This window comes from Rhinoderma darwinii, chromosome 1 (assembly GCF_050947455.1).
Source record: "Rhinoderma darwinii isolate aRhiDar2 chromosome 1, aRhiDar2.hap1, whole genome shotgun sequence".
Taxonomy (NCBI): domain Eukaryota; kingdom Metazoa; phylum Chordata; class Amphibia; order Anura; family Rhinodermatidae; genus Rhinoderma; species Rhinoderma darwinii.
The window spans coordinates 109,312,393-109,338,992 of NC_134687.1; positions in this window are offsets into that span (position 1 = coordinate 109,312,393).

Sequence of the window (26,600 nt, forward strand, 5' to 3'; positions counted from 1 at the left end):
ACTTTCCCAGCAAAATTCCCCGAACAGCAAAGGTGCGGAGTGTGGACCAAAAGGGGCATAAGAAAGGATGCCATGTAGCAGTGCGACACCAGCCTGTGCAGAAAGGATTGTGTCACAGCGAAACACACATCTATGGATCATTTTATTGTTTTTTTACCCCATTATTATACCACCTGACTATGCCCCTTATATACTCCGCCCGGCTTACATGTACCCCCACATTATAAATGGAAACACCACAATAATCAAACAAATCTACTACCAAGCAAAATCCGCTCTCCAAAAGGCAAATGGCGCTCCCTCCGCTCTAAACCCTACAATGTGCCCAAACAGCCGTTTCCTTCCACATATATGGCATCGTCATACTCGGGAGAAGCCTTTTAACAATTTTTGGGGTGTCTCCAGTGGCATAAGCTGGGCATGACATATTTGTCACTGAAATGGCATATCTAGGGAAAAATATAAATTTTTAATTTGCACCATCCGCAGTGCAATCATTTATGGAAAAGACCTGTGGGGTGAAAATTTTACATGGTACGCTTTCACTCCTCAGCCTGGTCGAATGTCCAGGCAAAAGATTAGTGCCCCATGTAGGGTGTTTCTAAAACCGGGAAACACTGCATAATAATTAGAGAGCTTTCTCGTTATGGTCGCACAAGCTGGGCACCACATATTGGCATATCTATGGAAAAAATTCAATTTTCACTCTGCAACATCGAGTGCACACTAATTTCTACAAAACATCTGCAGGGTTAAAATGCTCACTACACCCCTAGGTAAATGCATTGAGGAGTGTAGTTTCCAAAATGGGGTCACTTCTGGGGGGTTTCCACTGTTTTGGGCCCACAAGCGCCCAGAAACCAATACAGCAACATCTGCACTCCAAATGGCGGTCCTTCCCTTCTAAGCCCTGCCGTGTGCCTAAACAGCAGTTTATGACCACATATGGGGTATTGCCGTACTCGGGAGAAATTGCTTTACAAATGTTGGGTTCATTTTTTCCTTTATTTGTTGAGAAAATGAAAAATTTTGCGCTAAAGCTACATCTTATTGAAGAAAAAGGATTGTTTTTATTTTCACTGCCCAATTCTAATAAATTCTATGAAACATCTGTGAGGTCAAAATGCTTACTACACCCCTAGATTAATACCTCAGGAGGTGTAGTTTCCTAAATTGAGTCACTTTTTGGGCATTTTCATTACTTTGTCCCCTAACGGGCTCTGCAAATGTGACCTAGCCTCCGCAAACCATTCCTGCTAAATGTGATCTCCAAAAGCCAAATAGCGCTCTTTCCATGTAGATTTTTATTTTCAGGGCCTACTTCCAATAATTTCTGCAAAAAAACTGTGGGGTCAAAACTCTCCCTATACCCCTATATAATTTCCTCAATGGGTGTAGTTTCCAAAATGGGGTCACTTGTGGGAGGTTTCCACTGTTTTGTTCCCTCAGGGGCTTTGTAAATGTGACATGGCCTCCGCAAACCATTCCTGCTAAATTTGAGCTCCAAAAGCCAAATAGCGCTCTTTCACTTCTAAGCCCTGCCGTGTGTCCAAACAGCCATTTATTACCACATGTGGAGTATTGTTTACTCTGGAGAAATTGCTTTACAGATTTTGAGGTGCTTTTTCTCCTTTAGTAATTGTGGAAATGAGAAAAAAAATCACTAAACCTACATTTTCTTTGAATAAATGTAGATTTTAATTTTCACAGCCTACTTCCTATAATTTCTGTAAAAAACCTGTGCGGTCAAAATGCTCATTATACCCCTAGATAATTTCCTTGAGGTGTGTAGTTTCCCAAATGGGGTCACATTTGGGGGATTTTCACTGTTTTGGCACCGCAAGAGCCCTTCAAACCTTACATGATGCCTAAAATATATTCTAATAAAAATAAGGCCCCAAAATCCTCTAGGTACTCCTTTGCTTCTGAGGCCGGTGCTTCTGTCCAGTAGCACGCTACGGCCACATGTGGGATATTTTCAAAAACTGCAGGACCTGGGCAATAAATATAGAGTTGCATTTCTCTGGTAAAACCTTCTGTGTTATAAAAAAAATTGTATTAAAAATTTCTTTCTGCAAAAAAATATGAAATTTGTACATTTCACCTCTACATTGCTTTAAATCCTGTGAAATGTCTAAAGGGTTAAGAAATTTTCTAAATGCTGTTTTGAATACTTTGAGGGGTGAAGTTTTTAAAATAGTGTGACTTTTTGGGGGTTTCTAATATATAAGGCCCTCAAAGCCACTTCACAAGTGAACTGGCCCTGTAAAAATAGCCTTTTGAAATTTTCTTGAAAATGTGAGAAATTGCTGCTAAAGTTCAAAGCCTTGTAACGTCCTAGAAAAATAAAAGGATGTTCAAAAAACGATGCCAATCTAAAGTAGACATATGGGGGATGCTAATTAGGAACAATTTTGTGTGTTATAAATGCCTGTCTTACAAGCAGATACATTTAAATTGAGAAAAATGCAAATTTTTGCAATTTTTCGCTAAATTTTGGTGTTTTTCACAATTAAATACTGAACATATCGAGCAAATTTTGCCAGTAACTTAAAGTCCAATGTGACACAAGAAAACGATCTCAGAATCGCTTGGATAGGTAAAAGCATTCCGGAGTTATTACCAAATAAAGTGAAACATGTCAGATTTGAAAAATGAGGCTCTGTCAGGAAGGTCAAAAGTGGCCAAAGAGGAAAGGGGTTAAAAGACAACCTTTAACAAAGACTTTGGGATAGCCGATCATAGTTATATTAAAAGCATATGTTTCTGTACTTTTGTATTCTACTCCTGCCCCTGAGAAGAGGTTTCACCCTCTTAATGCCCTCTGTACCTCTACTTGGGGGATACAAGACGTAAAAAAAAAAAAAAAACGTGCTTTGTTAGTTATTGCGTAAAAGACTTTAACCCCTTAATACCGAAGGTATTTTAAAACGTAATGACTAAGCAATTGTTTACGCTTTTCCATCGTCGCATTCAAAGAGCTATAACTTTTTCTTTTTCGCTCAGCATAGCTGTATAAGGACTTTAAGTTGTATTTTTTAATAGCGCCATTTTGGGGTACATATAATTTATTGATTAACTTTTATTAACTTTTTTGGTGGGTTAATGGAAAAAGAACCTGAAATTTCAGCATTCTTTTTTGCGTCTAAAATGTATGCTGTTTACCGTGTGGTATAAATAATATAATGACTTTATTCAGCGGGTCGTAGATATAGCCCAACCCTGTATATAGTGCTCCATAAATCGCCCACCCCTGTATATAGCCCCCCTGTAGCTATAGCCCACCCCTGTATATGGTGCTCCATAGATAGCCCACCCCAGTATTTAGCCCCCCTGTAGATAGACACCGCCCGTAGATAAAGCCCCCGCGTGTAGATAAATTCCCCCCGTAGATAAAGTCCCCCCCGTGTAGACAAAGTCCCCCCTCCGTAGATAAAGTCTCCCCCCCCCGTAGATAAAGTTCCCCCTCCGTAGATAAAGTCCCCCCTTGTAGACACAGCCACACACATTTTTATTACAATTTAAAAAAAAACAACTATTCAAACTCACCTTAATCCCGCTCCCATGCCGGCCAGCAGCAATAGAGACCTGCTCTCTTCTGCGCAGGTCTCCTGGGGGTTGAACAAAACGTCTATGAAAGGCGCTGATTGGCTGGGCAGGATGACTTTCCCTGTCAATCAGCGCCTTTCATCGACGGAAGCTTCACTGGTACAAAAGGTACCAGTCGCTTCACTGGTACAGAAGCGCTGAATAGCCGGGCACGGACCGTGCCCGGTCATTCATTGCTTCTAATTGTACCTGTGTCCTATAGACATAGGTACAATTATAGTGCAGGAGGAGGTTGCGCTGGCGCCCTCTCTAAGTTGCACCCGGGGGACATGCCCCGCCTGCCCCCCCCTAGCTACGCTCCTGCCTTAGAAGCCGCATTCAATACGGATCGCGGCATCTTAGGGGTTAAAAAACCATCGACGGCCCGCTACATGATAGCGGGTGGCGATGGCTGTTATGGCAACCGGAGGCATAACAATGGCGTCCGGCTATGCCATCTACGGAAGTCTAGTGGGTCCAGACGAAGTCAGGACCCACTATGCTTGCTGTCAGCGAGTAGCTGACAGCTCTAGTACACTGCACTCCGCATGTATTAGAACTGCGAACAGGGTCTCCTGCCCTCATGTCCCCTAGTCGGACAAAGTAAAAACGTGAAAAAATGTTGTGTAAAAATAAAATAACATTTTTAAAAGTAATAAAAGTAAAAATCACCCTTTTTCCCTTATCAAGTCCTTTATGATTAATAAAAATAAATAAATAAACAAATAAACTATACATAATTGGTATCGCCGCGTCTGTAACGACCTGAACTATAAAAGTATTTCATTATTTATCCCGCACCATAAAAGAAAATAGTAATAAACCGTACCAGGATCACAATTTTTGGATCACTTAACCTCCCAAAAAATGAATAAAAAGAGATCAAAAAGTCACATGTACCTAAAAATGGTACTGATCTAAACTACAGTTCGTTACGCAAACAAGTCCTCACACGGCTTTATTGATGTATAAATAAAAAAGTTATGCTCTTAGAATAAGGCAACACAAAAAGTTAATGATTTTTTATAAAAAGTATTTTATTGTGCAAATACCATAAGACATAAAAAAAACTATAAACATATGGTATCGCCGTAATCGTATCGCCCCGCAGAATGAAGTGAATATGTCATTTATAGAGCAAGGTGAACGCTGTAAAAAAAAAGGAATAAAAAACAATAGTAGAATTGCTGTTTTTTAGTCACCACGCCTCATAAAAAATAGAATAAAAACTGATTTAAAAAAAGTCACAGGCACCCCATGAATACTACAATGAATCCCTCAAGGGGTCTAGTTTCCAAAATGGGGTCACTTTTAAGGGGTTTCCCCTGTACTGGTACCTCAGAAGCTCTGCAAATGCGACATGGCGCTCAGAAACCAATCCAGCAAAATCTACATGCCAAATAGCACTCCTGCCTTTCTGAGCTCTGCCGTTTGTCCAACCAGCAGTTTATGACCACATGTGGGGTATTGCCGTAATCGGGAGAAATTGCTTTACAAATGTTGGGGTGCTTTTTCTCCTTTATTCCTTGTCAAAATTAAAAATTCGTACCTTTTATCGGAAAAATGTGATTTTCAATTGCACAGCCTAATTCCACAAAATGCAGCAAAAAACCTGTGGGATCTAAATACTCACCATACCGCTCGATAAGTTCCTTAAGGGGTGTAGTTTGCCAAATAGGGTCACTTTTGGGGGGTTTCCACTGTTTTGGTACCACAAGACCTCTTCAAACCGGACATGGTGCATAGTAAAAAGGAGGGCTCAAAATCCACTAGGTGCTCCTTTGCTTCAGAGGCCTGTGCTTCAGTCCATAAGCACGCTAGGGCCACATGTGGGATATTTCTAAAAACTGAAGAATCTGGGCAATAAGTATTTTGCATTTCTCTGGTGAAACCTTCTGTTTTACAGAAAAAAAATGGAATAAAAAGGATTTTCTGGCAAAAAAAATTTATTTTTAAATTTCACCTCTAATTTGCTTTAAATTTCTGTGAAACACCTAAAGGGTTAATAAACTTTCTAAATGCAGTTTTGAATACTTTGAGTGATCTTCTAAAATTGGGTGTTTTATGGGGGTTTCTAATACATAAGCCCCTCAAAGCCACTTCAGAACTAAACTGGTACCTAACAAAAAGAGGCTTTTGAAATTTTATTCAAAATATGATAAATTGCTGTTTCTGTTCTAAGTCTTGTAACATCCTAGAAAAAATTATGCCAACATATAGTAGACATATGGGAAATGTGAACTAGTAACTATTTTGTGTGGTATAACCATCTGCCTTACAAGCAGAGGCATTTAATTTCAGAAAATGCAATTTTTTTTCAAATTTGCTCTACATTTTGCAATTTTTCAAAAATAAACACTAAATATATCTACCAAATTTTACCACTAACATAAAGCCCAATGTCTTATGAGAAAATAATCTCAGAATCACTTGGATAGGTATAAGCATTCCGAAGTTATTACCACATAAAATGAAATATGTCAGATTTGAAAAATGGGCTCTGAGCCTTAAGGCCAAAACTGGGCTGCGTCCTTAAGGGGTTAAAGGGGTTTTCCCCACAAAACACATGCATCCCCTAACCACGGGATAGGGGATTCATGTGTGATTGCTGGGGTCCAACCACTGGGACACCCAGCACAGAGGAAAACGGGGAACAAAATTCCCCTGAAATGCTCGATAAATATGGAGCGCTGGTGCGCATGAACGACCAGCGCTCCATTCATTTCTATAGAACTGCCGGAGACCGTGGTCTCAGAAGTCCCATAGAAATTAATGGAGCGCTGGTAATTTATGCTCACCAGCGCTCCATGTTTTTTGAGCATTTCAGGGGAATTTTGGTCCCCGTTCTCCTCTTGGCTGGGTGTCCCAATGGTCAGACCCTCAGTGATCACACATGTATCCCCATACTGGGCCGACATGATTTCTGTCATCGAGGCTTATAACCAGCCCCTAGACTCCATAAGTTATATCAGCCCCTGGAACAGAAATCATGTCAACCCATACACAAGTAATCAGCCTCTAGTCTAGGGGCTGTATATTTATGTGTGAGCTGACAGGATTTCTGTACTAGGGAGACTCGTCACTTATGTAGCCTTGGGGGAAGGGCTTATTATCAGCCCCTAGTACAGAGATCATGGCAGCCCATAAGTCATAGATATCAGCCTGGAAAAAAAAGGAAATACATATGGCTACTAGACTGCACACAAATGGAACTCACATTTCAAACTTCGCTCAGCTCAGGAGCCGGAAGACAGTGGAAGTGTCGCGCGCGAACAGGGGTTGGGAGTGGGGGAGGCAGAGACAACTATTGTCTCTGAGTCTTACGGCCAGGCAGCGCTAGCTCCACACAGAATGTCGTGACGCTGGCCTGGCCAGCGTCAGGACTTCATGTGCGCAACGGCCAGCCGCACACACAATGCTCTGACATTGGCAGGACATTGTGTGCCTGGCCAGGCAGAGAAATAAATTTGAGTGCAGATGAGAGTTGGTCGGGCCAGGCAGCCCACACAGTCTCATAAATGAGCGGCCCACCTGGAGTCTTCCCGGTAGTTACAATGGCCAATCCGCCTCTGAGAGCACTATAAAGATTGATGTTGTCCCCCGTCCTCCACACACATTACAGTGAAACCTCTTTTAGTCAACCACCAAAAATTGCACAGAAAATGTTTTTTTATGGGGATGGTCCTCTCAAAGAAAAAGGTACATAAAATGCTGGTTAAGGTGTCTGATGCAGTCCGCAAACGTGTACAGCACACAAATAAACACAAATAATAATGAAAGAGCCCCAAAACATGTATTTTATCATGTGTTTAAAGGAACAGTGTTACCACAATTTTTTTTTTAATATGTTAAAGATGTTAGTGCTTTATTAAAAACGTTTGGATTAATTTGTGTGTTTGTGTGTTACTTTTCTTATTTTTACACTTTTTCTTCCCTATGGGGGCTGCCATTTTTTTTTCCATTTCTGTATGTGTCGATTAACGACACATACAGACATGGAATATGGCAGCCACAGTCCCATAGGGACTGCGAACGGGGCCCGTTCCATCCACTTCAATGTACGCCTTCTGTGTGGGAACGGCGCATGCGCCGCTCCCACACAGTCCGATTTGAAATGCGCGCCGTCCGGCGCCATTTTCCTGTGGACCGGAAGTCGCGGCCGGACAGTAAGATTACTACTTCCGGTCGCGGCTTCCGGACTTGTGCACTTGGACCAGCGGCAGCAGACGGAGCGGACGGGCCGGAGGGAGCCGCGGCGGCAGGAGCAGGTAAGAGATTTCTATGTATGTTCGTGTTTGTGTGTGTTTACTACTGTATGTAAACCTACTACACTGTGTGTTAGCTCAAAAAATGGCGACACACAGTGTAGGAGGTTAGACCGTTCAATCCCCTCGTTTATCCCGGCACTAGCCAGGATAAAGGAGGGGGGGATGCTGAGAGCTCACTAGAGCGAGGGCTTTTTACCCAATTTTGCAGCATAAAGCAATGTGGTTGCTTTACCACATGCAATGCTGCAATTTTGGGAATGGCTCCATCTAGTGACCAGCAATGGGAAATATTATAAATTAGAATCCAATTGAATCCAATTTATAATATTTCCTGACTCGTGAAAAAAAAAAAAAAAATTAGAACAATGTTTAATCACCCACACACTAAATGTTTAACAAAAAAAAAAATCATGTTTTGCTGGTAACACATTCCCTTTAATGACACGTTCCCTAGTAGTACAGTATTGTAACCTGTTGTGGACAAGTGTAGGTATTGAGGGGTTTTATAGCAGCAGTTCTTATCATCACATCAGTATATCAGACAGTAATCAAATATAATGTTGCACTCAAATCTTTCTATTCAATAACAACAAAGGAAATACTGTCCCGAGGACTTCTCACAATTCCTTGTGGTTTTCCGTCAGTATAGTCTTTCTGTTTTTGACCTGTTTTAGAGTTCTCATCAAATTCTCACTGCCTCCGTTGCTGTAACTACGGGTATCCTCAGAGTTCAAACTTACACAGTAGTAGTGCGCTGTCCTCAGCTGGAATACAAATGGTCTGGAGATTGGACAGATCTTATTCCTTTTTTTTTTTTTTTTTTTTTTAAATCAGTTCAAGTTAATTCAACAAAAAACAGCAGCATTACAGGTCATCACACAATAGGAAATACAAGCATAGAATTTGCACATCAAGGACCCAACTTGCAGGTCAAATCAACAAACCCAACATCCCCCCTCCCCCTTCCCCACCCCAGTCCCCCAACTCTCCATATGTCCAAGGCCTTCAGTAGGTTATGCCCAACGACCAGTTTTCCCGAACTATCCCTCCCTCTGTACCAATCTTAGGGATGCCATATTTATACTTTCAGAAAATATAATTCTCATGATATGGACCCTCCCTTTACCAACTGTGTATAGTCCCCCACCAGTTCTTTTATACCATCACAGAAAACTGTATTATCCAATGATCCAACGCCCCCCCCCCCCCTTACGGTGCTCACATCATTCTGTCGTATCAGCTTACTTTTAAGTAAATTAACAAATTGTAAGGAGTTCTGCTGATGCCACTCCAGAGTCATCAATCCACCTGGCCCATTGTTTCTCGAATTTCTTAGGAGCCCCTCTTTTGGAGTATAATTTATGCTCCATCAAAACCTTATAGTTTATAGTTGCGATGATTTCCTGCATTGAGGGCAGTTCCCCATTCAGCCAATGCTTGGCTATATCCTTCCTTATTTTCCTCCCTCATCCTCCTCTCTTCTCCTACTCCTCCCTCCTCCCCCTCTCTTCTCCTACTCCTCCCTCATCCTCCTCTCTTCTCCTACTCCTCCCTCTTCCTCCTCTCTTTTCCTACTCCTCCCACTTCCTCATTTCATGGTGCTGAAAATGCTCCTCCTCTTGTTCTCTCTGCTCCAATGATGCAGCGCGATGCTGGAAGTTTCTCTACCCTGATGTGTCAGGCAAGCTTCTTCCTCCTGCATTCTCTGGTGCGGTGATGTGGCAGGCACAGAGACGCATCCAGATTATTTATAGCACATGAGCATCTATGCCTCTTTTTCAGTGAAGATCCCTTTTAAAAGGCCACAAATTGGTGAGTCCAATTTGTGACCTTTTAAAAGGGGTCTTCACTAAAAAATTTGCTAAGACAAGTAGTATTTGGTTGGAATAGGGGGTGGTCAGCTAAAAGAAGGGCAGCTTCCATAGACTATAGTGGTTGGAAAATCTGTCACAGAAATATTTGGTCTAGATGGGGGGGGGGTCTTCTCAAAGGGGTGGCCGTCTTGGGAGATTTCGCTGTATATCTTTGGTAAATAGTAATGTGTATGAAGAATTTAAAGGTAAGGTAAGTTTTCGGATGCTTCAGGTTTACATTAACATATGTACTTTTATGATAACCTAATTGAAGTATATTTCTCTGCATTCTTGGAGAATGAAATAGCACTAATTTATAATTATGATTCTTAAACATATGATTTTTAGATTATGTTCAGATGCTGCAGAATCTTCACAGATATTGGTGCAGCTTCTGCACCAAAAATCCATGACAAATTACGTTACAAAACGTGTGGATGGAGTGTTCAAAACCCCATCCACACCTAGCAGAAAAAATCAGAATGTGCTGCTGTAATGACGGGGAAGGGAGATAGACAGGTGAGCCCTAATCTACCCCCACTCAGTCCCTGCCTACTTGCAACGGCCTATCCTAGGCGACGGCGTACAACTGGGCGATGGTCCCTACGCTCAATAAGTGCACGATAGACAAACAGACATGGGTACACAGAAGCTAAGGGAAATGGGGCAGTTGCCCACGGCAACACAGTGAGCAACAAGAGAAGTGAACGAGCCGAGTCAAACCAGGAGTGTACGAGGTACCAAACGCAGAGCAGGAGAGTACTCAGTAAGCCAGGGTCAATATGAAGCAGAGACAAATAGTTCAAGCAGCAGCAGCAGAGCCAGGAAACAGGAGAATCACAGGCAAAGGAGGAGCAGGAAGTGAAGGTACAAATAGACAGAGGGCGGGAGCTAGCTCCATCTGGCCAGACTGTGATAGGCTCTGCCACTCCTCAGCCTCCCAGCCTGATTGGTAGAAGGAGGGGTCACTCGATCAGACTTAGGAGAAGGTGCAGACTGACTAACCACGGGCGTCGACCCAGAAACTGTGTCTGGCAGATCCTTTACAGCTGCATTTTCACATTAGCAACATGCCCATTATATTCCAGAAATGTTGCAGATTTTCACCAAGGGTTTAACCCTTTACAATGCAAAGGACAAAACCACTGCAAACGCTGCACGTTACTATTTTTTGTTATTACGCTACATCATTGCAAAAGTTTACTGTGACATATACATACTTTCTATGGGTTAAATATATGCCAAAAGCCTATAGTTTTGGTGAATGTTTCATATTTAAACGACTGGATACTGTTTTATTTTTGTTTATTTTAGTCTTCAACAGTACTCAGACAAACTACTCTATGAGTCAAAAAACTGAATCTTAAAGTATAATTTTTTTTATAATGTTGGTCAGTGGCAGATGAACCTATATGTCTGATTATGTTTGCACATTAAAATTTAGATCCGCCGGAAAACAAAAAAAAAGGCAGAGTTTTTTTTATCCACTTCCCCTTTAAAAACAATGGATGTGTCAAATGTATACCAAGTGTATGCCTCTGGATACAACTTTTGACAGATCTGGATCCATGAACAAAAGTAAAAAGTTGTTATAGAGTTGCATCCCTTTTTTTATGTATACCTTAACTTTATACCCCAAACCTTTTGAGAGAGTTCATAAAAGATGTGTTTGTGACAATTTCTGTGGGATTATGGACCATCAGGTACCAGATTTGATATTGTTTCTGTATTTCCAAATGTTTAGTTTTACATTTCCTCTACATCTGCCAGCACGGTGTCTACAAGGCTCCAGACTTCATGCATTAATAATGTATAAACGAACATACTGAACTATCCTATCAGCAGATACTGCAATGACTTTCTAAAGACATTTCTTAGGATATAGCTATACAGGGGAGATGAAAACATGCTTTGATACAAATTGTAAATACCTTGTAGCTTGTTGTTTCTCATCCCAGAAGTTTTTAGCCATATATAATGAAAATACTATACAACAACAAGTTTGCAGTGAGGTTATTTACAGCAGTAATTTGCAGGAGGACAAGTAAAAGATTATAATCGTTTTTATTTATCATGTTTGTATTTTAACCCTTTATGGCACTATTAAAGAGGCTCTGTCACCGCACTATTTCCTACATAATCTGATCGGCGCTGTAATGTATATAACAGCAGTTGTTTTTATTTAGAAAAACGATCAATTTTGACCAAGTTATGACCTATTTTAGATTTATGCTAATGACTCTCTTAATGCCCAACTGGGCGTTTTTTAGCTTTTGACCAAGTGGGCGTTGTAAAGAGAAGTGTATGACGCTGACCAATCAGCGCCATAAACTTCTCTCCATTCATGTACTCAGCACATAGTGATCTTGTGAGCTCATGATGTGCTGTCACTTACTCACACATTAACTTTACTGTCTTAGTGTCTTGAGTGTGAATAGACATCACCTCCAGCCAGGACGCGATGTCTATTCACAATCTCGACACTTCGGTAACGTTTGTGTGGGACTTAATGACAGCAAGCGTGATCTCGCAAGATCACGCTGTAAATGACAGCACAGCGTGATCTCGATGTGCTGTGCTGTAAGTCCCACACAAACGTTACCGAAGTGTCGGGATTGTGAATAGACATTGCGTCCTGGCTGGAGGTGATGTCTATTCACTCTCAAGACACTTCAGTAAAGTTAATGTGTGAGTAAGTGACAGCACATCATGAGCTCGCAAGATCACTATGTGCTGAGTATATGAATGGAGAGAAGTGTATGACGCTGATTGGTCAGCGTCACACACTTCTCTGTACAACGCCCACTTGGTCGTGTAAGATTTGTTGCAGAGGTTTCTAAATAGGCTTCTTTCTACAGAATGTGATTTGATTTCTGCAAACCCCATTAAGATGAATGGGACAGTCACAGTGATTTCTGCAACAAACTTGATTGTACCGTTTATAGAGGTTTACTTAATCACTGAGTTGGCCAATATCAATTTTGTGACAGACCTCACATTACACAGGGAAAGGTGCGTACATATTACAGGTTCAATAGACAATAATTTCAAATAATATGTATATATCTCTATATGATAATATATATATATATATATATATATATATATATATATATATATATACATGATCCTGCACTCCTCCCATTCTGCCCTGGGTGATTTTAATTAGTTTAAATGCTGGTTCCTACCATCCCCAAGTATATGTAAGCTAAGTCCCAGCTCTGGGTATATGTGCAGCATAGGTTCCCACCTTATAGAAGTTGCCTTGTCGTGGCAGGTGGGCTCACACAATTTGATCAAAATGTGCACTAAGAATCTCCCTATTGTTAGTAGATTTAGCAGTAATGTATATTTATTTACATTTAGTGGTTCAGGTGGCATTAGAGTTCGCAGTGTGCTGTTGCCATTTTCTTGTGTGCCATATATATATGTATATATATTTATTTTATATTTTCTTGCATAATGGAACAGATTTGGCGAAGCACACACAATATTTTGGTAAGATTGGGTTTAGAAATTATACCCCAACTCAAAAATAACAATATTAACCCCTGCCATATGGCTATATCCGTTCTAACTGCCGATGCCCAGTGCAGTTAGCACGTATATAGACGTTTGCAGCGTGCATCTGGGTTCAATGAGTGCAGAAGCTGCTTCAGCGTGAGAAGCTCTGCACTAATCTATGTGTCGGCTCTCTTTACAAGTGCCGACTCCTCTTTGACTTACTGTAGTTTCATAAAACAAACGTGTTTTTTTTTATGAAACTAAAGTTACAAGTGCAGCGCTGCTCACAATGAAGCAGTCTGCACTTTTCTTTTTCCCTTGTGTGTGTTGCCACCTCCCCCTCCTTCTCTGTTCATCTGCTTCTGCCCAGAGATAACAAAGCCAGTGTGCTGCTTCCGTGCTCCATTTTTCTTATACATCATATGTGTAACGTCTGTGGTCGCTGACCACAAACTCCTTCCATCCAGTCGACGTCCTTCTCTCAAGAGATGTTTGCACATACGGCCGTCCTGCTCCCCAGTGACCACCAGGGTGCGGTCACGAGCTCAGTCCAGACTTGAGAAGCCAGAGCTTAAAGGAACAGTGTCATCACAAATTATTTTTTTATATGTTAAAGATGTTAGTGCTTTATTAAAAACGTTTATATTCATTTGTGTGTTTGTGTTTTACTTTTTCTTATTTTTACACTTTTTCTTCCCTATGGGGGCTGCCATTTTTTGTTCCATTTCTGTCTGTGTCGATTAACGACACATACAGACATGGAATACGGCAGCCACAGTCCCATAGGGACTGCGAACGGCTCCCGTCCCATTGACTTCCGTGTACGGCGTCTGTGTGGGAACTGCGCATGCGCCGCTCCCACACAGTCCAATTCGAAATTGGCGCCGTCCGGCGCCATTTTCCTGTGGACCGGAAGTCGCGGCCGGACAGTAATATTACTACTTCCGGTCGCGGCTTCCGGATTTGTGCACTTGGACCAGCGGCAGCAAACGGAGCGGACGGGCCGGAGGGAGCCGCGGCGGCAGGAGCAGGTAAGAGATTTCAATGTATGTTCGTGTTTGTGTGTGTTAACTACTGTATGTAAACCTACTACGCTGTGTGTTAGCTCAAAAAATGGCGACACACAGTGTAGGAGGTTACACCGTTCAAACCCCTCGTTTATCCCGGCACTAGCCAGGATAAAGGACGGGGGGATGCTGAGAGCTCACTAGAGCGAGGGCTTTTAACCCAATGTTGCAATGCTGCAATTTTGGGAAATAGCTCCATCTAGTGACCAAAAATGGGTAGTATTATAAATTAGAAATAATTTATAATATTTCCTGACTCGTGAAAAAAATAAAAAAAATTTGAACAATGTTTAATCACCCACACACTAAATGTTTAATTTAAAAAAAAAAAACATGTTTTTCTGGCAACACAATGCCTTTAAGCATGTTTTAAGAAGGTTCCAGCCCATCCTCCCACGCTTGAGCTTTCTTGTGTATTCCTAGTCTGTCTTGCTACTGTCTGAGCTGCCACAGGTACCCTATACGAACTATAGACTTTTACCTGCGTCCTGTTGGCCAGCTGCCTTACCGCCAAGATGGTACGGCCCAGTGGGTCCACGAACCCTACGTGACAGTAAGCTCAGGCCAAGGACCCCGCTGGTCGATCCAAGACCATGACGACGTCACAAGAGATGCGGGCGGATATGCTAGACCTCCGGTCTCGACAGGACCAACTCCTCCAGGCTTTGAACATTCTCGCACGTCGGCAGGAGGCACGAGCTGCCGTTCCTCCTACTACACCTCCTGGCAGTGTTGATCCTCAGACTACACCTCCTGGCAGTGTCGACCCGCGTTTTTCTTTGCCAGTTCTGGACCGCTATGATAGAGACGCAGGTACCTGTCGTGGATTTTTTAACCAGTGCCAGATCCACTTCAGCCTGTATACTAGGACATTTTCATCTGACGGCGCAAGGGTCGCTTTCATCATCTCTCTCCTCACTGGCAAGACTCTTGCATGGGCGAACCCTATCTGGGAGAGACAAGGACCAGAGACCCGTGACTTCCAGGGCTTCCTCCGGACTTTTCATATGGTGTTTGAGGAGCCTGGACGGGTCTCATCTACAGTGGCTTCCTTGATTAACCTTTGCCAAAGAGACACCTCCGTGAGTGTGTACGCCATCCACTTCCACACCCTGGCGGGAGAGCTGTTATGGAACAATGAGGTTCTGGTGGCTGCATTCTGGAATGGACTGTCTCCTAAAATTAAAGATGAACTTGCCACTCGAGACCTGCCATCTACCCTGGATGACCTCATTCTTCTGTCCGCCCGGATTGATATGCGGATCTGAGAATGCCTCCAAGAGGTTTGTCGGGAGGGAGGCCTTCCTAGTCTGGTCCCTACTTTGCAGCAACCCCTGCTGTCCTCAGATGTCGATCCCCCTAAGGAGTCTGTGATGATGGACCAATGTAAGCTATCCACCCAGGAGAGACAACGCAGACGCACTTCGGGACTCTGTCTCTATTGCGGCTTCGGTGGCCATCTTGTGCGCCTGTGTCCAAAAAAATCCCAAAGCCTAGGGTTGCTGGGAGAGGCAACCTTGGGTAAGAAAGGACTTCTGTCTAAATTGTCCATACCACAGACCATAGTGTCCAGCGAGAGAACGCATCAGGTCTCTGCAGGTCCTCTGTAGAGGCCATTGACAGTTTCATCAGTTAATGAACTATCTCTACCAGACCCAGTTTTAGCTGTGACCAAGCCGCTGAGGCTCCAAGTGGGAGCTCTTCACTTCGAACTCCTGTCGTTCTATGTCCTATTCAAAGCTGTTAACCCTGTGTTGCTGGGCCTGCCTTGGCTCCGACTACATGCCCCAGTCCTGGACTGGAATTCTGGAGAGATTCTCCAGTCAGGCCCTGAGTGTCAAAGCCGATGCCTGGTGCAGATTCTTTCAGCTCAGCCTTCACTGCCTCGGTCATTGGCAGGATTGCCGGGTCATTATGCTGCATTTTCGGACGTCTTCAGCAAGAGGGAGGCGGAGACATTGCCCCCACACCGGGCATATGAATGCCCTATAGAGCTGACTCCTGGTGCATCCCTTCCCTGTGGTAGGGTATATCCTCTCTCCTTGCCAGAGACTCTGTCCATGTCCGCCTATGTGAAAGAGAACTTGGAGAGGGGCTTCATACGGAAGTGTTCCTCACTGGCAGGAGCCGGGTTCTTCTTCGTCAAAAAGAAGGATGGTTCTCTTCGTCCTTGTATTGACTACCGAGGTCTCAACCAGATCACTGTGAAAAATAAATATCTGTTGCACCTGATCTCAGAACTGTTTGATCGTATACGTGGTGCCAAGATTTTTTCCAAACTAGACCTGCGTGGGGCTTACAACCTAGTCCGGATTTGCCAGGGTGATAAATGGAAGACTGCATTTAACACCCGTGATGGACACTATGAATATCTAGTAATGCCCTTCGGCCTGTGTAATGCTCCCGCGGTCTTCCAGGCGTTTGTTAATGACATTTTCCATGACCTTCTCTATGTTTGTGTTGTGGTCTATCTTGATGATATCTTGATTTTTTTCTCCAGATCCTGTGACTCATCAGAGACATGTCGGTCAATTTTTGCTGCGGTTAAGGGAGAATCGTCTGTACGCTAAGTTGGAAAAGTGCGTGTTTAAAAAAGATGATCTACCCTTCCTGTGCTATAATCGAATCAAGGTCTCAAGATGGATCCTGAAAAGGTAAAGTCTGTTCTGGAATTGCCACGCCCTCAAGGTTTGGGGACCATACGGCGCTTTCTGGGATTCACCAATTTTTACAGACAGTTTATTCCAAACTTCTCCTCACTGACTTCTCCTATCTCTAACCTCACTAAGAAGTGAATGAGCGCCAAGGTGTGGACTCCCGAGGCAGAGTCCGCATTCAATAGCCTGAAGAGAGCCTTCACGTCAGCCACTATCCTCCATTTTCCGGATGTCTCTCTGCAGTTCTTATTGGAGGTGGACACATCCTCTGTCGGTGCTGGTGCACTCCTGTTCCAGAGAGGCTCCAAGGACAAGTCAATGGTATGTGGATATTTTTCTAAGCTCTTCTCTTCCGCAGAACGCAACTACTCGATTGGGGATCGGGAGTTACTGGCCATCAAATTGGCTCTGGAGGAGTGGAGACATCTACAAGAGGGCGCAGCTCATCCCATCCTGATTTTTACGGACCATAAGAACCTTACCTATCTTCAGACGGCCCAACGGCTGAACCCTCGTCAGGCCAGGTGGTCACTGTTCTTTACCATGTTCCAGTTTGAGATCCATTATCGCCCGGCCGACAAGAATGTGAGGGCCGATGCCTTATCCAGGTCTTTCGAGACAGACGACACCGTGGAGATTCCACAGAACATCATTGATCCGTCTTGCATTGTCTCTGTCAATCCCCTACAAGTTGGGGACATTCCTCCAGGAAGGACTTTTGTGCGCCTGACTGACCGTGGAAGAATCCTCCGCTGGGGACACTCCTCTGGACTGGCAGGTCACCCGGGGACCCGTAAGACTCGGGATCTGATTGCTCGTCATTTCTGGTGGCCCACGCTGCCCAAGGACATTATGGACTTTGTTTCTTCTTGTTTAGTATGTGCCGCCAACAAGGTCGCTCACTCCAGACCTGCTAGTCTGCTCCAGCCATTGCCTGTGCCCAATGCCCCCTGGCAGCATATAGCTATGGACTTTATTACGGACCTGCCTCTCTCTGCCAGATGCAGTACTGTCTGGGTGGTGGTGGACCGATTTTCTAAGATGGCCCACTTCGTTCCTCTGACCGGTCTTCCTTCTGCCCCTCTGCTGGCCAAGCTGTTCATCCGAAACATCTTCCGCCTGCACGGCTTGCCACAGCATATTGTGCCCTCTGCGGACTCCTGGGTATAAAGTTGGACTTTTCCTCGGCCTACCATCCTCAGTCCAATGGTCAGGTCGAGAGGATCAATCAGATCTTGGAGAACTACCTACGCCACTTTATCTCAAAACAGCATGATGACTGGGTGCAGTTGCTTCCGTGGGCTGACTTCTCTTACAACAATCATACCAGCGAGTCCACACAGAAGGCACCATTCCTTATTGTCTATGGCCAGCACCCACGAATTCCTCTCCCGGTCCCTGTTACGTCCGAGGTGCCAGCTGCTGACAGGCCTTTGGGGACTTTCTGCAGATCTGGCAGCAGACTCGATCCTCCATCCTGCTGGCGGTCGACTGCATGAAGCGGAAGGCACAAGTAGAAGAGAACCCCCTCAGTTTCTTCCTGGCACGAAGGTCTGGCTGTCCTCCAGGAATATTCGACTGAGGGTGCCGTCGTACAAATTTGCTCCCAGGTTCCTCGGTCCCTTCGAGATCCTGCAGCAGATCAACCCTGTCGCCTACAAGCTTCGGCTGCCTCCTACCCTCAAGATCCCCAACTCCTTCCATGTTTCTCTCCTGAAGCCAGTGGTTCTGAACCGCTTTACCTAGACTCCAAGCCCTGCGGTTGCCTCCAGCAGCCCTTCAGACACCTTCGAGGTTAAGGAGATCTTGGACATTAAAAAAGTAAGAGGACGAACCTTTTATTTAGTAGATTGGAAGGGGTTTGGTCCAGAAGAGAGGTCCTGGTAGCCACAGGAGAATCTCAACGCTCCTACCCTTATTAAGAGGTTTCTCTCTCGTTCTGGTCCCAAGAGGAGGGGGTGTAAGATTGGGTATACTGTAACGTCTGAGGTCGCTGACCACAAACTCCTTCCATCCAGTCTACGCCCTTCTCTCAAGAGATGTTTGCACATACGGCCGTCCTGCTCCACAGTGACCACCAGGGTGCGGTCACAAGCTCAGTCCAGACTTGAGAAGCCAGAGCGCAAGCATGTTTGTGATTGAGCTAATTGGTCCAGAGTACCCTGGGCTATAAGAAGGTTCCAGGCCATCCTCCTACGCCTGAGCTTTGTTGTGTATTCCTAGTCTGTCTTGCATATGGCCTCCTAGTGTTTCCTGCTCCCAGTCTTCCTGTTCCTGTATCCTATACTTGTATCCTGATCTAGTGCCGTGCTGAGCTGTAGTCGTGCTGTGCTGTAAACCACGCCTGTCCTGCTTCTCCACTCCTGACGTCCACCTGCTGCCAAGTTCCTGCCAATCCTGCCTTGCTACTGTCTGAGTGCCACAGGTACCCTATACGAGCTATAGACTTTTACCTGCGTCCTGTTGGCCAGCTGCCTTACAGCCAAGACGGTACGGCCCAGTGGGTCCACGAACCCTACGTGACAATATGGGGGGACGTCACTCCACAATATTTGAGACTTAGCACCAGCCTATTTTGGTTTTTTGACACGGTGCTGCTCCTACTTTATGCCTTTTATATATACATATATATATATATCTATATGTATATATATATATATATATATATATATATATATATATACACACACATAAATAAAATTGATAAATATATAAGAAAAATTACAAAAGTGTTCTTTTCCAATTTTTTGTGATTTGTCTGCTCATAATAACAATTTAAAACATGGAATTAATTCAACTAATCAAGAAAATTAAAGCCTCATAAGTCTTGTAAAAAAAACAAAGTAAAAATAGTTAGGATATTCAAAGCGGTTGCAAAGATATTTTCGTTTAAAGGAGTGCACATCAGAAAAGAAAAATGTGACCTGGACACAGGGGCATCAATGACCCTTGGTCATGAAAGGGTTAAAAAAGGTAGTCATATTTATCAGATCCGAAGACAACCGTACCTTAAAGAGGTTCTCCAAAATATTAACATGTATGGTCTGTATCCTAATATTATTATAATTCCTAAGGCTGAGTTCGCACCTTCATTAGATTTGATGGCAAGAGTTGATGGCAAGAATAGTGCAAAACCATGTCGACTGCGTTATTGATTCTGTCACACAATGGTGACAAACGTTTGCTTTTCTGTTGAGAGGTTCCCCCGACGGAAAGCTCCAATGGAACACCTCAATGGAAAGCAGCGCTGATGTGAATACAGTCTAATTACTATATAGGAGGGGAGGACAACGTAGCTAGTGAGCTGTGGCTAGGAAATGAACATGGGGGTGTAATAGAGGAATGGGTTACAACAGTTAAAGAGGCTCTGTCACCACATTTCAAGTGCCCTATTTCCTACATAATGAGATCGGCGCTGTAATGTAGGTAACAGCAGTGTTTTTTTTATTTAGAAAAACTATCTATTTTCACCAAGTTATGAGCGATTTTAGCTTTATGCTAATGACTTTCTTTATGCCCAACTGGGCGTGTTTTTACTTTTGACCAAGTGGGCGTTGTGGAGAGAAGTGTATGACGCTGACCAATCAGTGACCAATCAGCTTCATACACTTCTCTCCATTCATGTACTCAGCACATAGTGATCCTGCGTTGTTCACTATGTGCTGTCACATACACACACATTAACATTACTGAAGTGTCCTGAGAGTGAATAGACATCACCTCCAACCAGGACGGGATGTCTATTCACAATTCTGACACTTTGGTAACCTTTGTGTGGGATTTACAGCACAGCCCAGTCATTTACAGTGTGATCTCGCGAGATTACACTTGCTGTGCTGTAAGTCACACACAAACGTTACTGAAGTGTCAGGATTGTGAATAGACATCCCGTCCTGGCTGGAGGTGATGTCTATTCACTGTCAAGACACTTCAGTAACGTTAATGTGGGTGTAAGTGACAGCACACGCTGTGCTGCGTACGTGAATGGAGAGCAGTGAATGAAGCTGATTGGTCACTGATTGGTACACTTCTTTACAACGCCCACTTGGTCAAAAGCTAAAAAACGCCCAGTTGTCTATTCAGAAAGTCATTAGCATAAAGCTAAAATCGCTCATAACTTGGTGAAAATAGATAGTTTTTTAAAATAAAAAAACACTGGTGTAATCTACATTACAGCGCCAATCACATTATGTAAGAGATAGGGCACTTATAATGTGGTGACAGAGCCTCTTTAATAGGAAAAAGAAGAAAAGTGGTAACAAGATTGAGGAATTACAAGATTGAGGAATTAGATTGATAATAACAAGATTGAGGAATTAGAATTGATAATACTGGAGGAGGATTATGACATAGTGGGAATAAATGAGACATGGCTGGAGGATAGCTATGACTCGGCTGATTATATGCAGGGTTACAATCTATTTAGAAATTATCATACTAGTAATTTTATGCTGATATATAAAATTCTGCCTAAAGCCAATACTGCGTGATGATGTTGAGTCCCTATGGGTGGAAATAAGGGGAGGGAGAAAGAATAATAGAATACAGATAGGGGTTTGTTATGTCTCCAAGTATGAGTATGATGGAAGAAACTGAGGTTTAAATAATAAAGCAAATAGATGAGGCAGCAAACTGCAATGAAGTCATTATCATAGGGAACTTTAACTACCGTGATATAAACTGGGAGGCAGAAACCTGCAGCTCCAACAAATGAAACAGGTTTTTGACAATAATTAAAGACAATTATCTTACACAGCTGCAAGATCCAACAAGAGGGGGGTCACTTCTAGACCTAATTTTAACCAAAAGGCTGGACAAGATATCAAAAGTACAGGTTGGGGGTCACCTACCTAATAGTGACCACAACATAATAAGTTTTAATGTATCCTTTAATAACATGTTTGGTAGAGTAACTACAAAACAGTAAACTTCAGAAAGGACAATTTTCATGGGCTAAGAGATGACCTTAATGGCATAAACTGGGACAATGCCATCAAAAATAAAAATACATAAACTAAATGGGCCATTTTTAAAAGCCCCTTAAATAGGTCCTGTAAAAAAATATATACCTTATGGGAATAAACAAGCTAGAAACAGGATGAAACCGATGTGGTTAAATAAAACAGTAAGGGGGCAAAAAAGTATAAAAAGAAACCATTCAAGCTACTAAAACACAATGGTAGTGATGAGGCATTAAAAAATTATAAAGAAAAAAGTTGTGTAAAAGACAAATAAAGGCAGCAAAGATTTAAACAGAGAGACCAGTTGCCATAGAAAGTAGAAATAACCCAAAAATATTTTTCAAATACATAAATAATAAGAAACTGAAAACTGAAAGTGTTGGCCCTCTCAAAAAAAAATCTAGGTATAATGGTAGAAGTGGATGAGGAAAAGTCCAATCTATTAAACCCCTGTCTATGCTGTATTCACGCAGGAAAAACCAATGTCAGACAACATGATCAGGGATAAAGTAAATTCTCCATTAAATGTCAACTGCTTAACCCAGCAAGAGGTGCAGCACTGCCTAAAAAAAACACAAAAATTTACAAATCACCGGGTCCGGATGGTATATACCACCGCGTTCTGCAGGAATTAAGTACCGTGATAGACAGACCCTTATTTCTGATGTTTAAGTATTCGGGACACAGTCTGTTCCACGGCACTGGCGCAAAGCAAATGTGGTGCCAAAATTTAAAAAGGGGTGAAAAAGTGAACATGGAAACTATAGGTCTGTAAGTTTAACCTCCATTGGTGGTAAAATATTTGAGGATTTTCTAAGAAATGCTATTCTCGAGTATCTCAATGCAAATAAACTGTTAACACAGCATCAGCATGGGTTTATGAGGGATCGGTCCTGTCAAACTAATTTGATCACCTTCTATGAGGAGGAAAGTTCTAGACTGGACGTGGGTAAGACTTTGGATGTGGTGTATCTAGACTTTTCAAAGACGTTTGATAGGTTGGTATATAAAATGTAAATGCTGGGACTGGGGGAAAATGTGTGTAATTCGGTTAACAACTGGCTCAGTGATAGAAAACAGAGGGTGGTTATAAATGGTACAAATGGGTCACAGCTACCAGTGGCGTCCCATAGGAGTCATTATTGGGCCCTCTTCTTTTTATTATGTTTATTAATAACCTTGTTTACAGAGTATTTGTAGATTATACTAAGCTCTGCAAAGTAATCAACACAGAGGAGGATAATGTGATACTGCAGAGGGTTTGGGCGCAGCTGGAGGTTTGGGCAGAGAAATGGCAAATTAAGTTTAATGTGAATAAATTTAAGGTTATGCACTTGGGCCGAGGAAACAAATTTTACAATTATGCATTAAATGGTAAATCACTGGGTAAAATTGCTACTGAAAAAGATTTGGGGATATACATTTACCTTTAGCAACCAGTGCCAGGCAGCTACTGCTAAAGCAAAAAAAGTCATGTGATGCATCAAAAGAGGCATAGATGCTCATAACAAGAACTCATATACAAATCACTATTTAGACCACATATGAAATACTGTGTACAATTTTGTGCAATTGTGTATAAGAAGGACATGGTTGAACTAGAATGGGTGCAAAGAAGAGCGACCAAGATAATTAAGGGAATGCGTGGATTGCAGTACCAAGAAAGGTTATCAAATTTTGGGTTATTCAGTTTAGAAATAAGTCAGCTTCGGGTGAGCTAATTACAATGTACAAATATATAATTGGACAGTACAGAGATCTTTCTAATGATCTTTGTACACCTAGGCCTGTATCAAAGACAAAGGGGGCATCCTCTACGTCTAGAGGAAAAAAGGTTACACCATCATCACAGACGGAGATTCTTTACAGTGAGAGCAGTGAGAATATGGAACTCTCTGCCACACGATGTTGTGATGGTTGATACTTTGAACAAGTCCAAGAAGGGCCTTGATGCCTTTCTTGAAAAATATAACATTACAGGTTATGAGTACTAGATTCCGGAGATGCGATGTCAATCCATGGATGTATTATGATTGCCATATTTGGAGTAATGAGGCAATTGGCATTAACCTCATGGGGGTTTCGCCTTCTTCTGGATTAACACGGTAGGATTCTAGATTGGATTTGATGGTTCTGTGTCTTTTTTCAACCTTATCAACTATGTAACTATGTATCAGGTCACAATATAAGTTTTAGTGGCTCATCAAAAATAGGTTCAATGAACAAGATCGCAAATATCTAAAGACCAGATGGTATGCAACATAATACAAATATAAGTCAATTACCTATGTCTGGAATGGCAAATGGGAGTATTCACCCCAGGTGACACCTCTATGGGCGTTTCGCAACCTTCATCAGGAGTGAATATGCTAGTGGCACACGCCCTGAATTATTTAATTCCATTTGCTATTGGATGACAAGAACCTGTGCAGGAGTTCCCTCCATAAACTACAATGTTAACAAACAAGGGGCTAGAGAATTGCCACAATTGCCTCATGGAAATGGTGTGGAAGGGAAATCCCGACACAAGAAGGGGGGGCACCTTGATATAGCTATGTATGTCACTGTCTGATCAGTTATATGCCATTCTGCAGTTGGCACTCAAGAAATGGTACAATTATCTCAAGAGCTCCTACACCTTCCCCTAATAACAAACTGTGTATAGCTAACCTTCATTTATATAATTGTGATTTCATCATGTCGAAACCTTTTATTTACAGAAAATTGTTCTCTATTTAAAATGTATTTCTAGTGACCTGAACAAAAAAATTTTATGCATGTTATAGGGTCTACAACAAAATAGATAATTTTTTTTTCATTTCAATGCACTGGGCTGCAGATCTGCACACTTTATTGGGGGTTATGTGTAAAGACATGCACACTTGTTATATTTAAGAAAAAAATTCTAGTTTTATATAAAGTTAGGCAACTTTGTAATATACTTTGGTCCACATTTATCCATCTGTTCACACCAGTTTTTGTTGTCAAATGCAAATTTTAGAAGGTTCCATAATGGTGTGTGCCAAATGTGCTAAAAATTGTGTGAGTTTCCCCCTAACTCATCAGAATTTAAAAGCTCATAGCTAGAGTATTTGATTTTTGAGGTAAAAATGCATCAAATTTTTGAGGAGGTTTGTAATAAATTGGCCGCAAATCACTATCTCTTCCACTTTGACTTAGTAAATGTTGGCCTCTGTATTTCAATTTGTGATCATTTTCCATATCACTGTTTGCAGTCGGTGAATAAGAACATTCTTGTTTACACAAGAGCATGAATATACTGAAATATCAAAAGAAAGATGTCTTTTTGTAGAAGTCACTTTACTTTGGGTATCTAAAAACGTATAGGAAGTAGTAATTCTAGTTACTTTATCCAGTATTCCTTCAATGATTTTGTCCTACAAAAAAAAAAATCTTATAAGGATCACTGCTCCATTTTCAAAGAATAATGGTGAGTTTATGTACGATTCATGTATGGTAATCTTTTGGAACCCAGAAATAAGAAATATAAATTAAATTTCTTTATTACAAAGCATGTTGCAAATTATTCTTTTGTGTCGCAATACAGCCAAACTGAACCACCCAGTGACTCATGTAATTGTCATTGGGACACAATGAAAAAATTAATCATACATAAATGTGCTTCTCCCAGATAACTAGCACAATTGACAGCAGAAAATGAAACTGATATCTGCAAAAAGCACATTTCGTTATTAATCTTTTCACACATTGAAATATTACTTAAATATTAAAATTCAATTCATTAGAAAAAGTTTTGTAATGCCGATAGTTAGATGTTGTGAAGCATTGTTCATTTCATCTAGATAACAGAGTAAAGCATAATTGAGGTATTAGTTCTCTGGAGATGTTATTGTTTATGAAAGAAATGCATTAAATAAATATAAATCGAGATACATAATAAAAACGCAGAGGCTCTCCTAAACAAAAAGATAAAGCTGGCATACAAAGGCGGTAGATCAGTAAACATTAGGGAAATTCATGACAACCTATTTCCCATCATATGAATGAACCTAAGTGATTTGTTCTCTTACGTCTAAATGTTTCAAATGTACTATGAAAAATATCCTAACCTCAAGTAAAAATGCAATTGGACACTTTTTCAATTTCCAGCTATGTCCAGATGCTTCATGTTGTACAATTAGCTAGAATAGTTTGCTCCACTGGTTGAAAGTGGGGTAGACAATTTCGAACCCTGTGAATGCTCAGTCAATAGGGCCAGGACTACAGATAAATGAGAGAGGATGTCCACCAGGGTGAATAGAAGCATGACATCCCAGACAACATGCACACAATCTGATTACATCTCCGCAAAACCTCCAAGTTGTACATAGTTACATAGTTCGTACGGTTGAAAAAAGATACATGTCTATCAAGTTCAACCAAGGGATGGGGAAAGGGAAGGGATGAGACAAAATTCTACACATTGACATAGGAGCTGATATTTTTTCGTTCTAGGAGATTATCTAAGCCTTTTTTAAAGCCATCTACTGTTCCTGCTGTGACCAGCTCCTGCAGTATGTACGCAGCTGTAATACAGTGCTCATAGACTTATATGGGGCACAACTGTACCTCCATATGTCTCTCGTTTCATAGAGTGGTATACAGAGTTTCCAAATTTCTTCCACGGGGAGAATAACTCCGTAATATGGCACCGTAGCATGGATCGGCAGACTCTGTGTGC